Source organism: Dasypus novemcinctus, chromosome 20 (assembly GCF_030445035.2).
Source record: "Dasypus novemcinctus isolate mDasNov1 chromosome 20, mDasNov1.1.hap2, whole genome shotgun sequence".
Taxonomy (NCBI): Eukaryota; Metazoa; Chordata; class Mammalia; order Cingulata; family Dasypodidae; genus Dasypus; species Dasypus novemcinctus.
In genome coordinates, this window is record NC_080692.1 from 21,534,230 (window position 1) to 21,549,713 (window position 15,484).

The 15,484-nt window shown below is 45.4% G+C and overlaps 1 long non-coding RNA gene across 1 annotated transcript in view; it reads right to left on the reverse strand.

The window, feature by feature from the left end:
• LOC105746730 (uncharacterized) overlaps positions 1-15,484 on the reverse strand; it is a 107,099-nt gene that overhangs the window by 13,489 nt on the left and 78,126 nt on the right. The window lies entirely within an intron of this gene.

Below are 15,484 nucleotides of genomic sequence, written 5' to 3' on the forward strand. Positions count from 1 at the left end.
GCTGAGCACTGGACTATCAACTCCACGAGGGCAGAGAACAGGTCTGTCTTGCTCACCACTGAACTCCCAGGGCCTAGCACTGTCCTTGGCACATAGTAGGTGCCAGATACATATTTTGGGCTGAACGAATAGCCCAATGAGCAGGCCAACATAGCTCACCTCACATTCCGCCAATTATCCTAGCAAGGCGAGCTGATGAATACAAGCCATTCTCTGATCTGCCTTTCTCAGTTACATGAGCTCTCTGGGCTCTCAGCTCCAGACACGGGGCTTTGGGAAGACTTGCCAGAGCTGTTCTTCTTGGTCCTTGCCAGCATTTTTCTTTCATCTCCTACAGCCCACACTCATTCTTCAACTTAATGCTTCAGTAGATATTTAATGAGCACCCATTTTGTGTCAGATACTATTCCAGGCAGAGCAGGGAACAAGACAGATAAAAATTCCTTCCCACGTGGACCTTGCAACCCATTGGAAGAGATGAACAATAAATAAGTAAAATACATAGTATGTACAATGAACTCGGTGCTTAGAAAGGGAGGTGTGAGATGTAAGGCAGAGAGTAGGAATTTTAGATGGAGAAGCTAGCTGGTCAGGACCCATTGAGAAGGGGACATACGACAAAAAGGCTGGGAGGAAGGGAGGGGGCAAGTCATGCAAATATCTCAGGGAAGAGCTTTCCAGGCAGAGCAGACAGCAAGTGCAAATGGCCTGAGGCAAAACCAAGCTGGAGATTAGAGGAAGAGTGGAGGGAGGGAGGGGAGAGGCAACGAGAAAAGTAACAGGTCCAGCTATGTTCGGTCGTGCAGGTCACAGTAAAGCCTGACGTGAACTCTGAGTGGATGGGAAACCACCTGAGCGTTTTGGCAGAGGAGGGACATGGCCTGAGTCTCCGACTCATTATGTGATGGAGCTCTGTGCATACCTGGCTCTCCTCTTGGCACAGAGGGGACCTCTCAACACATGCCTGTCAGGCACAAAACAAACAGAGCAACGACTACAAAGCGGGCCGAGCAAGATGCATTCTGAACTGAGGGAAGAGGGAGCTTTACAGAGCAGGGGCCTTTGGATCAAGTCTGGCAGAAAGCACATGCTTTCCACTGGTAGACAGAGAGAAAGTCCACCGGACTGAGGGAGGAGTGGAAGCGAATGGAGGGAGGCATGAAAGTGTAGGGCAAGTTCAGAAAGCATCAAACAGACAAGTGTTTCCTGAGCCAGAGGAAGGGCGGCCAGAACTGAAGACGGGGCAGGTCACATCAGGAGCAGCTCTGACAGCCTTGGCCTGGGGTCCGGGGGGCAGAGGGCGTGTCGAGGGGCCCTGCGTGCTGCAGGCCTTGCCTCGCATCGTTGCCATGCGGGATGCCATGTGCTCTGTAAGCTGCACGTGGAGACCGGCCCTCACATGTAGAAGCCAGAGTCACCCCAATATGTCACAGAAACCTCAGGGGATTCTCCTTGGTGGAGCCCTCCAACATTGCACAATGACAGGTTTAGCTGCTTACTCTCGTGTATCCCAACAGGCGCCTGTGTCCAGCCCGGAACCGGCTCTGATTTCATTCTGCTGCTCATCCAACCCCTCCAGCCTTTATGTAAAACCAATCAGCCTTGAAGCTCCGGGGTCACTTGTCTCCTGTGCTGGAGCAAGCTGGCAGAGTCAGACACAACCTGCTAGACCCCGCAGTGTCCTCGCTCCACTGCTCTCTAGTCTTGAAGCAAAGGAGGAGCTACAAGGATATAAGAATTCCTTCTAGAAGGACAAGCTGAGGCTTCTCCTTCTCAGCCGGCAAAGTGGACCATCTGATAGGTCTGGCATTGAACGGTTCTGGCTCCTAAGTATGTGGTGGGAGTGCTGGTGGGGGAGGGGGGGTGATGACCTTCAGGAGGCCCTTTCAAAATGGGCATGAAGGTCCCTGTCAAGTTGAAGGTCGTCAGCCATTCATTTGAGGAAGTGGGCTCATTCCTGGGCTCCCATCTACTGTCCTGGCTCTGCTTTTCCATTTTTAACAAAATGAATGGACTTTGTTATTTAGAACAGTATTAAGTTTCTGGAAAATGGAGCAGATAGTACAGAGTTCCCAAGAAAACCTTCTCCTGGGCAAAACAGTTTCCCATTATTAACATCTTGCATTAGTGTGGTACATTTGTTACAATTGATGAGCCAATGGCAATATATTATTACTAACTTTAGCCCACAGTTTACATAAAGGGTCACTCCCTGTGTAGACAGTTCTGTAGGTTTTGACAAATGCATAATGCCATGTAGCCGCAATTAGAAGATCATACAGAATAATTTCACTGCCCTAAAAACGCCCTCTGTTCTACCTATTCATCCTTCCTTCCCTCCTCCCAGAGCCCTGGTAACTACTGATCTTTGTACTGCTTCTACAGTTTTGCCTTTTCCAGAATGTCAGTGAGTTGGAACCAGACAGCTTACCCTTTTCCGACTCTTCCCCTTCCCATCCTGCCTTCAAGGGTCCTCCGACACCATCCACCGTTCACCTGGGGGAACCGGCTGGCTCCCAGACTCCCGCCTGCCTCCCCGGCTCTGCGTGAAGCGGCTGCTGGCCTCGGCTGCCTGTTCATTCTAACTTAGGCTAAGTAACCGCAGGGGCTCCTCGCGGCCCCTGACCATACTCGTGCTGCTGCTTTTGGGGACAGGCCTGAGCCTGGCGCACCGCCACTTTCAACCTTGGGTTCTGGGCTCTGTAGCTGTCCCAGGAGAGTTTACGTGTGCAGATGAACGGCCTTTTAACCAGCCTGTGGCTTCCAAGGCTGGAGGCTGGGAGAGGAATGGCGTGGCTTAGAGAAACCCCAGTGTCAAGGTTCGGGGAGTTTACATAAGCAACATCATTCTCCCAATCATTCCCAGCTTTCTTTCAGCTGTGCTCAGGAGACGACAATCAGTAGTCCTCTGCTGAGAATCAGCCACTTCCTGGAAATTTGCTAAAATGATGTAGTGGAGGGAACCGGGCTCCGGGGATGCCAAGAGCCCTCCATGTGCAGAAGAGCAAATGAGGGATAGAGTTTGACCAGACAAGGCACTCTTTGATGAGTGTGCCCCCCCAGCATTGAAGGTGGGGAGACCCACTGCAGGAGCTCCTCTTTCAGCTCAGGAGGCCCTCTAATCATCTACAGGCAATTTGTATGCTCCGAAGATCAGCTCAGCTGGCCCTCAACAGATGTGGCTCAAGCTACTGAGCTCCTTCCTACCACATGAGAGGTCCTGGGTTCAGTTCCTGGTGCCTCCTGGAGAAGATGAAGAAGATGGTGAGCTGATGCAACAAAGAGATACAAAGAGGAAAGACAATGAGAGAAACAACAAAGCAGGGAACTGAGGTGTCTCAAGCAACTGAGTGCCTCTCTCCCACATGGGAGGTCCAAGGTTCAGTTCTCAGTGCCTCCTAAAGAGAAGAAGAGCAGACATAGAGAGCACACAGCAAATGGACACAGAGAGCAGACAGCGCAAAACAACAACAAAAAAGCTAATCTCTGCCTATACTGCAGGGCAGGGTAAAAAGGGTTCTTTTGATTTTCATGCCTCTGTAAGAGTTAATGGCTAACCAATTGTGTTATGACAACTGCCAGTAAGTATCAGGTGTTGTAAATGCTCATAAACTTAAAAGCAATTGGAGATACCCACAGATATTTGAGAGAAAGATATTTTTAATAGTAACATTTATTATAGGGAAAAACTGCAGCCATTAAAATTCACCTTTTCAGAATATTTGATGACATGGTGTATTAGTCAGCCAAAAGGGTGCTAATGCAAAATACCAGAAATCTGTTGGCTTTTATAAAGTGTATTTATTTGGGGTAGAAGCTTACATTTACCAAGCCATAAAGCATAACTTAGTTCCCTCACCAAAGTATATTGTCACGTGTTGGAGCAAGATGGCTGCCATGTTCAGCCTTCCTCTTTCTCTTTAAAGTTTCCCTGGTCTCGGCTTCTTTCAATATCCACTGTAGCCTGGGATAAGTCTGGTGTCTCTCCTGGGGCTTGTTTCTCTCTGGGCTCTGCTGCTGTTTTCTCCAGAAGGTCAGCTGTAGACTATCAGGCTCTCTAGGCTTTGTCCCTCTCCCCAGGGCTTGATTCTCTCCCATGTGTTTACTTTCCAGGCTCCAGCTCAAAACTCCAATTAACTCCTGTGCCTTGTCCTTCCTTTCTCCATGAGTCCCCGTCCACCAAGAGGGCAGGGATGCAGTGTCCTACTGACAGGGCCCAATCAAAGCCTTAATCATTATTTAATCAAGTAAAAGCGAAACCTTGGATTACCGTAATCTAATTTGCCCTGAGAGACAGAGCAGTTTACAAACAGAATCCAATATCTAGTTTTGGAATTCATAATTTTTAAGACGTAAAATTATGAAATATTTCATATCGAAAATTAGAGCAATGTCTAGCCAAATTGAAAAAATGTTGCCATTTTGCTATTTGCTGAATATATATTTTTTTAAGAAATAAAAGGTTATGGACACATTTGAAGACTTGTTTGTACTCCTGTCTTCCCTGCTTTCCAGAAATAATTTTTTTTTAAGACAAGACAAATTTTAAGACCTTTATTAACAGGTGCTTTCAGTTTGTTGACTTTTTTGAAAAAATTAAGTTGTAAACTTTTATTACAAATTAAAAATGAGGTTCTTAAAAATCTCAACTTGACCATATATGAAATAATTTAAAAACCTCTAAAGGTGTATTGAGAAAAACCAGGCTTTTTAAAAAACACGTTTGTCATTACCAAAAAGAGACGTCTTTAGATAAACATAATAAAAACCCCACGCTGCCTAGGTAACGCATATAGTTCTAGTTATCTGGTCAATGGGCAAAAAGCAAGCACTTAAGGTCTTCAGCTCCAACCTTCTGCTCATTTCTTATTGCTGGAATTTCGTATCCATTTCTCCTTGTTGGATGACTAAACCCGATGATGGTAGTGATGGTGAGCCCTGCTCAGCCTCGGGAACAGTGAATTCATAGCTGGTGGTTCGGCTGCTTTTTGTCTCTTTGCCATCTTGTGGTTTAGCATTTTCTGCGCCGATGTGCCGGTAACTGAAATGACCGAGGTACCGACATCGAGGCGGTTGCTGACCTTGGGTCACCTTGCTTTTCCTTATCATCTTCGTTGCCTGACACATGTTCTGTCTCCCTGGTCTACCTCGCTTTCCGGTACCCTGGAGGTCAGGACCCTCCATCACATCTCCTTGCACGGGAGGGCTGGGACACTGTGGTCGACGCCTGCGGGGTCTCCACATGTAGTGAGGTGGGAAGGTCTCCTGCCGTCGGGCCTTCGTTGTTGGGCCTGGCCTTCCGGAACATGCTCTGATCCCATGTTCTTTCCCCCACTCTCCCTAGTCTGGTAATTTTGCTGGTAATTGCGTGGAGGACCCCTGCAGGTGGACGGCGTCTGCGATGGGTGCACCTGCTGCCTGTTCACTGCCTGGTCCTGGACTCCACCAGGGCCTGTGCCCTTTGCTGCCTCTGGCCCCTCTTCTTCAGCACCCTCCAACCCCACTGTCTCCCGCTCCTGCCTCCATGGCAGGCTGGTGTACAAACGCTCCTTCCTTGGCGTCATTCCTGCTGCTGGAACCATATCCATTTCTTACATTGAACCATTTTACTGTTCCCAAAACCTTCCTTGCGACGACTCTTGTCCACGCCTGCTGCCCATCTGAGGCCCACCCTGAGCCGCCCCCTGCTCCGCTGCGCGAGGAGCCGGGCTTGGTGTCTGTAGAGCCGAGGGTGGGGCGGTGGGCGGCTGCGGGGTCTGGGCCTCGCTGCTCATGGTTGTGGTGCTGTGGCTTGGGCCAGCAATGGCAGCTGCGGCTCCTGCCGGGGTGAGCGGGTCGTTAGGCCTGCAGCGACAGCGGGGCTGCTCAGGGCTCTCCAGGGTCCACTCTCCGCCCCTGCTCCCCACCAAACCCCCCAAAATAACTATTTTTTATGAAACTTGTGTGCACCCTTCTGATGTGCAAGTTATACTTTCACTACATGTATCTATCTCCACCTAATATAGAGCATTTTGAAAATAATTTACAACACTTTCAACTGCCTGCAATGTGCATTTTCCACTCAACATAATTCTCAAGATTTATCCATTTTGATATATGTATATTGCATCGATTTTTATTGCTGGTATAGTCGTCCAAATACACAAATATATTTAATAAACTTTTAATTTGGATCGTAACAGCTTGATGAGTGACCTTTAAGTGGACCATGTACTACCACCCAATTAAAGAAACAGAGCTTTCTTTACCTGTATGCCAGAAATTCCCCATCACGCCCATTTCCAACAACCAAGCTTCCTTTTCTCCCTCAAAGTAGCCACTCTCCTGATTTCTAATATCATTTTGCATTTTTTGAACATTATATAAAAGAAATCATGTAGTGTTCTGTATTTGTCAATTAGTTCATTTAATTTTATTCCGATCTTCTCTTTCCTTACTTTTTTTCCTGGGGAGGGTTCTTGCTACCCCTTGAATGTATTAAACTTTCTGACTATGACTGTGGATTTGTTATTTCTCTTTTTAATTTTTTCAGCATTTGCTCTACATGTTTTGAAGCTATGCTATTGTGTTCATGCATATTTTGAACTGTGATAGCTTCCTGGTGAATTGATCCCTTTTTAATTATGAAACACCCCTCTTTATCTTTAGGAATGTTCTTGCCTTAAAATCTACTTTTTCTGCTATCAGTATAGCTATACTTGTTTTTATTTGGTTGCTGTTTTTTCACTCTTTATTTCAGCATTTCTGTTGTTCTAAGAGTGCCTTTTATGAACAGCATATAGTTGGATTCTAAAATTCTGTTTTGATACTCTTAATTCATTTATATTTCATCTGTATTAGTATTTAATCCATTTACATTTAATGCAATTTCTGATATATTTGGGTTCACAGCTACCATTTAACATATTTATATTCTTTTTGACTTACTCATTTTATATTTCATCTTCTCTCCTTTTTTGCATCTTTTGGATTAAGTAAACATATTATTATTTCATACTTTTTTCTGTCTTAACTTGATTATACAGTCTTTACTGTTCTTTCAGTGATTACTCTAGAAAATGTACATCCTTGACTAAGTTACATGTAATATAAATTATTATTTTCATCAGTTCCCTAATAATGTCAGCCTTACACTTTTTTATCTTTATTTATTCCCTCCCACTGTTTGTAATGTTGTTTTCTTATATTTTAGTTCTAAAAGATTTTAAACTTCACAATTTGTTAATATTATTTTTGTAAAGTCAATATTTACTTATATTTGCCCACATTTTACCATTTTCTGTTGCTCTTATTTCCTTCTTATATTTCTATATTTCCACCTGTAATCCTCTTCCTTCTGCCTGAAATTCCTTTTGTATTTTATTAAAGTTGTGTCTGGTGGTAACAAATTCTCCAAATGTCTTTATATCACCTTCATTTTTGAAGTATCATTTTGTTGTATATAGATTTCTAGGTTGGCAGTTAATTCATTTTAGCACTTTAAAGCTAGCATTCCATTCATTGTCTTCTGGCTTCCATCATCTCTGTGGAAAGTCAGATGTAAATCTTATTTTTTTGCTCCCTTGAAGGTGATGTGTCTTTTTCACTCTGAATTCTTTTAAAATGTTTATATTTTGGGCTTTTATTTCCAACAGTTTTCCTGTGATGTACCTAGGTGTGATTTTATTTATATTTTTCTTGACTGCGTTCACCAATCTTCTTGAATCTGTGAGTTAATGTCCTTTATCAGGTCTGGAAAATTCTTGGTTATTGTCTCTTCAAAAATTGCTTATATTTTCTCTCCTTATATGACTCAGTTTTCATGTATGTTAAATCTTCTGACTATGAAATCCAGTCTTTTATGTATTTTCCATTTTTAAATTATCACTTTTTGGATATTCTAAATTGACTTACCTTCAAGTTCACTACTTCAATCTTCTCCTGTGTCTAAACTGATGTTAAACAGTTTATTGAAAAATGATGGGGTGGGAGGGTGGGGAATGGGGTATATGGGAATCTCTTATGTTTTTTAATGTAAAATTCTTTGTGATCTATTAACTTTAATAAAAAAAGTTAAGGGAAACGGACTTTGGCCCAGTGGTTAGGGCGTCCGTCTACCACATGGGAGGTCCGCGGTTCAAGCCCCGGGCCTCCTTGACCCGTGTGGAGCTGGCCCATGCGCAGTGCTGATGCGCGCAAGGAGTGCTGTGCCACGCAGGGGTGTCCCCCGCGTAGGGGAGCCCCACGCGCAAGGAGTGCACCCATAAGGAGAGCCGCCCAGCGCGAAGGAGGGAGCAGCCTCCCGAGGAATGGCGCCGCCCACACTTCCTGTGCCGCTGACGACAACAGAAGCGGACAAAGAAACAAGATGCAGCAAAAAGACACAGAAAACAGACAACCGGGGGAGGGGAGGGGAATTAAATAAATAAATAAAAATAATAAAAAAAAAAGTTAAAATAAAATAAAATAAAGTAAAGCCTGTTGGGGAAAATCCCTCCAAATTTGCTGAGGGAAAAACAAACAAACAAACAAACAAAAAGTTTATTGAGTTCTTGATGTCAGATATTAAGTTCATTATTTCAGATATTGTATTTTTCAGTTCTACAATTTCCATTTCATTCTTTTAAAAACAGACTCAAATTCTCAATTGAGATTCTTTATCTTTTCATTTATTTTTACCATGTTTTCATATATTGCCTTAAAGATATTAATCATACATATTTTATAGTCTTTGTTTTATTCTCATATCTGGATAACTGCAGGTATATTTCTTTACTTTGCTTTTATTATTAGTGTTTGTCCTCTTGTCCTATTTCTTTTTTTTTTTTTTAAAGATTTTATTTATTTATTTAATTTCCCCCCCTCCCCTGGGGGTCTGTTCTTGGTGTCTATTTGCTGCGTCTTGTTTCTTCGTCCGCTTCTGTTGTCCTCAGCGGCATGGGAAGTGTGGGCGGCACCATTCCTGGGCAGGCTGCTCTTTCTTTTCACGCTGGGCGGCTTTCCTCACGGGCGCACTCCTTGCGCATGGGGCTCCCCCACGCGGGGGACACCCTTGCGTGGCACGGCACTCCTTGCGCGCATCAGCACTGCGCATGGCCAGCTCCACACGGGTCAAGGAGGCCCGGGGTTTGAACCGTGGACCTCCCATATGGTAGACGGACGCCCTAACCACTGGGCCAAAGTCCGTTTCCCCTCTTGTCCTATTTCTTGTCTTGCCTTATAATATTGACTGTTGAATAGTATATATGCAAATTTTTAGAGGCTCCAGATGATGTTATCAACATTGAAAGAGTGTTCATTCGCCCTTTCCTCTGTTAGGCAGATAGAGTAAATGCTGATCACCTTACTCCACCCAGGGATTGGGTTGAGTCAGGGTTGTTAAATCTGATAAGCTACAGTTTGATAAGACTCAGTCTATCTCTGGTTAGGCTGGGGCATAGATCTCCAAGGGTTTAAACTGAGTCTCTGGAATGTTCACTGGAGTCCTTTTCCTTAGTGGGTCCTAAATTCTAATTTAGAATATATATGCTTTTTTTTTTTTTTAAATCCTATAACACATACTGTTTTGAAACCTGCTTTTCTTTTTCACTTAAAAAAAATAATGTGTCTAAAGACCAGAAGGCTATGATAGGTCAAGTTAACAGCATTTCTCTCTAGACGGTTGGATTTTAAGTGATTTTCATATTATCTCTGTTTTTCTCTGTTTCTTGAATTTTCTATAATAAATACAAGTTCTTCCATATTTTAAAAGTGGCATTTTTGAAAAAGAAAACTGTCAGAAAATAGTAAGCAGAGGAAGGAAGAAAACTAGAGAAAAGGAACTCAGAATAGTGGAGGAAGGAAGGCTGGGCTACAGAGAGCAAAAGAGCACGTCAGAGCTGGAAGGGACTTGGCTCGTCTCATTCAAAGAGATGAGGAAAGCTGAGGCCCAGGAAGGGTCTAGTTGGTGAGAGCTCTGAGTCAGGAGCCAGGTCTGCAGATTCCCAGGCTGGTTCTTTCAGGGGAGCTTGTTGATGAAATGTGGGCTGTCTGAGTCACAGGTGGCTCTCCCCTCAGAGCTACAGCCACACCCGTGGACTGGGACTGAAAAATGAAGACGTTGACCTGGCACAGCTGGACCTTCTCGACGAGAGGCATCACTGAAGGCTCTGGCTGACTGGTAGGGGGCCTGGACACCTCCCCTCTTGCTTTATCTCTGTTTTACTGGTTGAGAGTTTGGCTTAAACAAGGATGACACTGTCTACAAGACAGATTTCTTAGCTGAGCATTCCAAGGCCTCTTCCATCTGCCTAGGTCTCCCAACCCCACAAACTTACAAGACCTCTCCTCCAGCTCTTCCAAATGCTCCTGTAAATGACTCTGGTCATTCCAGGCCATATGGTGGCCTTACAACCCCCAAACCTATTTGTTTGAGCTTTACCCACATGACCCCTTCCCCTTCTCCTACCTGAATTCTACCCACCTCTCAAGGTTTATCCAATCCTTGCCTTCTTCAATGAATAGAGTCTGTGCTTCTCAATTGGGAAGGTTTCTCTAGGCTTTGCATTTAGTTTCTCTTGCTTGTGCCAAGCCTCTTTCCAAAGACCATAAGATATGGAAGGCAGGGACCAATTCTCCTGCACTGCGGCACTCTTGATAACAGGGTCTTGGGTGAGGTGGGCACTTACTGGATTTTTGTGGAGCAAACAGTGGACTGTTTGAAAGAAAAGTGCTTGCGAGAGGCCGAGGCAGTTCTAGAAGAACCGACAAAGCGTTTTTGATGAGCAGCCGGGAGAGGGGCAGGTAGCATGGAGCTCATTAGCAGAGCCTGTCAAAGGCTTTCTGCCAGCTGCTTTGCCCTCCCTTGGTTCTGGTGTTGGTTTCAGAAAGGCATGAGAGGACATCGGGTGGGGTGGAGCAGATACTGAAAAGAGAAAAACAAGCTGTGCTGTATGAGGGAGAGATAATTTAAAGAGGAAGCAAGAAAATGAGAATCCAGGTGTGGAGAGAGAGGAGACTGCCTGGAGAGAGACTGGGCCCCATCGTGCTTTCTTCGCCTGGGGAGGCTGGCCTCATCAACCAAGAACTGAGATGTGGGTTTGGGCAGAACACAAATGGTGTGTGAGATTTTGTTGGCAAATTGTAATGATAAGCCAACGTGCTTTGGGTTTTGAAAAAGGGGCCACGTCCAGTCCTCTAGCAGAGCGAGCCTTATCAAGGGAACTATCATATTGATCTGAAGCCATAGTTGTCAGGTTTTTGATGGCTTCCATTAGGTTCCTGAACAGGGGTGTGTAATTACATGGGAGACCAGAAGACCTAGAGACCAAGACCGTTGGACTGAGAGATTCGAAGTTCATAAATCTGAGGCTCTTTGGTAGCACTGAGGTTTATTTGGAGAAAGGATTTGATGTAAAATCAAGTCAGATAGTAACAACCAGGGAAAAGGGGGGAAAGGGTATCTGGTCGGTTTACCTTGTGTACCCACCAGGCGTCTCCAGAGAAACCCAGCCGATAGGATACATATATAACGATTAAGAGATTTAATTTAAGGAATCGGCTCATGCGGCTGTGGGGGCTGGCAAATACAAAATCTGTGGGGCATGCCGGCAGGCTGGGAACTTAGGCAAGATGTTGCAGCCTTGAGTTTGAAGTTTGCAGGGGAGGCTGGCGGGCTGGAAATTCAGGCAGGATTTCTATGGTAGAGTTTTGAGGCAGGATGTCTTCTTCTCCAGGAAACCTCAGGTTTTGCTCTTAAGACCTTCCATTGAGGGGTTGAGGCTCCCCTACGTTGTTGGAGATCATCTCTGTTACTTAAAGCCAACTGATTGTAGATGAACTCCCTTCACAGCAATGTCTAGATTAGTGTTCGGCCAAACATCTAGGCACTATAGCCTTGCCAAGGGACACAGAAAATTAATCATCATAATCTGGCTGGGGGATTTTGACAGATTCTCAGATGCTGTTAGGCTTAAAGGAGTTCAATCTCAGAAAAGCTAGTCATGCAACAGAAGCGAACTCCAGGAATGATCCAACTCTAATTGTTATTACAAACAAATAAAGGTCATGAGAGTTTTGAAAGTAAGTTTGGAAGGGCAGCTTTGTAAGGTCTCATTTTGATGAAATAAATGTTTGGGGAGAGGGAGAGAAGAGAAGCTAGGGTAGGCCAACTTTATATATGGTTGAAGTAGCGTGATACATGAATATAAAAGGGGCTGATAACTTGACCCCAGCTTACAATACAGCCCACGCTCAGGAACCACAGTGCCTGAAATTTCACCATTAGGCACTCATTTCTTTTCATCTTTCCTACTTTTCTAGAATGAGGCTAGAAGAATTACTCTTCCCATCACTGCAGGGGTCTAGAGTAGCGCAAGGCTCTGAGCACATGGGGAGAAGAGAGGTAGGAGAGGAGACACACGCTTCAACTGTTCGGCTCATTTGCTCTGAGTGTGCCTTGGGTATGTTCTGTCTTCAGCGAGGCCCTATTTGAAGCCACCTGCCTGGCTTCAATTCCCAGCTCTGCTGTTTACTAGCTGTATGACTTGGCACCAGGTACTTAACCTCTGTGCATCTGTTCCCCCATCTGGGAAATGAAGGTAAGAATAGCATGCATGCCATATGTTAGGATTGAATGAGTTCATGCATGTGAGATGCTGAGAACAGCTCCTGGCACATAGTAAGTGCTCAATAAAACCTATGAGCGTTCCTATTAGCTTTCAGGATGGTGGCACCTGCTGTTCTAAGGAATTTTCAGTCTAAGCCCAGCCAAGTGCAGAGGAACTGATAGTGAAGGCTGGGAGAGGAGGCAAATGTGTCTGGGTTCTCCATTTCTCAATTGCAAACACTTTGAAATGATCTTCATTTGGCAGGGATAAATACGGGGACGTGGAAGTAAGTAGTCAGAAGAGGGAAGGAAAATGTCCAATAAACAAATAGGTTACAGGATGAAGGAAACCTGGGCTAAGTCATTTTGAGAAAGTTTCCTTGGAACCACATCTTGTGTGTGCTGCGTCAGCCATCATGTGCCTGGGGTTGGACCACCTTCCTCAGTTCGCCGTCTTCATAGTTTATTCCACAACCCTGGGTTTAACATCTTGGAATCGCTGGATGTTTTTAGAGGAAATTTTAACCGACCCTCCTCCCCAGCCAAGGAAAGGTGGTATGAACTGAGTGTGACCTGACAGAGCAGTGTGAACCCCCATTACGGTTGTTCATTGTTTAGCTTCTGGTCCTGATGAGCTGTGGGGTAGGCCATCTCCAGGCTGGTCCAGCTCCACTGCTGACAGCGCCAGTGTGCTAGCCAGATCAGAAGGGCTCGAAAGGGGCTGGGCCTGCTGAGATGCTGAACTTGGCATTCTGAGCAATCGCTTTCCTGTCCTGCATCTTCAAGTCCACTGTGTGTGTGTGTGTGTGTGTGTGTGTGTAACTGCTCTAATTGTCAAGTTTGAATCTAGCTAGCTTCCACTCTTCATTGGGTCCTAACTTTTCCTTGCCACCCTCTCCATGCTCTTTTTCTGTAGCTGCTCTGCTGGTTTCTCTATCAGGAGATGGTTGGAGCACACCCAGCAAGGAAGCATCTCTAGAGGCTTTTGCCTCCTCCAGAGGAAGGGTGGGTGGGGCTGGACTCATCGCTTGAAGAGGAAAAGGATGAGGGTGTGCTGGGGAAACAGGTGATGCAGAAATGGCGAAGTGACATGGAAGATGGAGGATTTAAATGTTAAGGGGTGGGTAGGAAATGTACCAAGATATTTTGAGGGCTAAATTTGTTCTGGAAGTTAAATGCATAGAATGTGATGAATCAGAAAAACAAGAGCCACTTTAGATTTTTAAAGCTGTTGGGTTGCTCAGGCGATACACAGACGTTTTGTGGATGGTTTGTTATTAGCGGTAAACATTTACATAGCACTTTACCTCCTCAAATATTCATCCACAAAACCCTGGGATTTTAGCGATGGCCAAGAAGCTAGACCCAGGGAGAACAAATGATTTACTCAAGTTCACAAAACTTGTTTGCTGCAGAGCCACCAGGAAATCCTGGGTCTCCTTGCATCGTGCTGCTACCTGCCAGGACTTTCATCTTGCTTGGTGACTTTGCCTTTCAATACCCAGTGAGGAAAGCTGGAGCTGATTGGTGATGGCTTTCAAATAGTGGGAATGGAAAGAGGGGAGAGCCGTACCGACCAAGCAATATCTGTAGTTGACCTTTCAGTTTCCAAACCTTCTGGGTTACTTCACTCATGGCTTTTTAAAAAATTTTTTTAACCTGCTCATGTACTCGTCTCTTGGAGAATGGTGCCATTGACTATGCAGTTGCCCAAGCAACTTGACTTTTCCCTTTTGTCCACTCTCCACCCACCCTGCGTCAATCAGTCACCAAGACCTAACAGTTTCTTCTGTTTAGAGTTATTGAATCCCACTTCTCTCTACCTGGTCTACCATGACAGTCTACTAACGAGCCTCTTCTCATCCACTCCTCATACCTTCCTATCCATTCTCCTACTTCCTAAAACAAGGTAGGTCTCTGTCCTGCTTAAAACACTTGAAAGACTCTCCCTGGCATCAGGATAAAGTCCAAATACCTTATCACAAGGCCCCTGCCCACATCTCCAGACTTGTCCCCTGCTCTGCCTCACATGCTTTTCTCTAGCCAGGATGAGCTTCAATCCCCTGAACTTGATGAGCTGTGGGTACTTCTATGGGGCCAGAGAGAGCCAGAGGAAGATGAAAGAATGGAGAGAGAATGAGAGAGCAAGAGTGAGAATGAGCGAGAGAGGAAGGCTTAGAGCTCAGGAAGGAGCTGTGCTGAACCATCAGCTGGCATGGAAGTATCCCCTTCCTGTGGGATAGTCCCAACCTGGAGAGCAGGGCCATCAGACTCAGGAGTGGGCGGTATCTATCAAGGCGAGACTGCAAACCCAAAGCCCTCCCTCTCCAGGCAGCCCTTTTTTGATTTGGAGCAAACCTCACTGGTCCTTAGGAGGTGTGGCTTTCTTTACCGACTGTGTGACATTGAGCTAGACCCGTAATGAAACTCTGAGCCTCAGTTTCTTTACCTGTGAATTGGGGGTAATGACTGCCCTACTGTGCAAGTCTTTATTTTGGCGGCACAGGTATGAACCCATCCCAGTGTCTGGGGAATGCTCCACCCCTTGAGAATTGTGGGAGGGAAGAAACTGTTTCCTTCTGAGAAGATGAAAAAAAACAACAACAACCCAAAACAGGCACTGTGACTGACCCCTTGCAGTGAGGGAGTGAGGTGCTCCAACCTGGGACTTGGTATCTAAGAGTCCTGCAGGCATGCAGGCACAGCTGAGAACCAGTCCCGTGGAGGCCGTGCAGATGGCAGTGACAATGGCAGTGCTGGGTCCATGGGGTCCAGACCAGACTTCCCGCAGGGTGAACTAGCTTCCTTTCTTCTGTGCCTCCCAGTCAATTCCAGGAATGACTGGAATTCCTCTGAATTCCTCCCAAGAAATGCCATTTATGCTCCTGAATTGGCCAGAGTCAGTTTCTGTGGATGGAA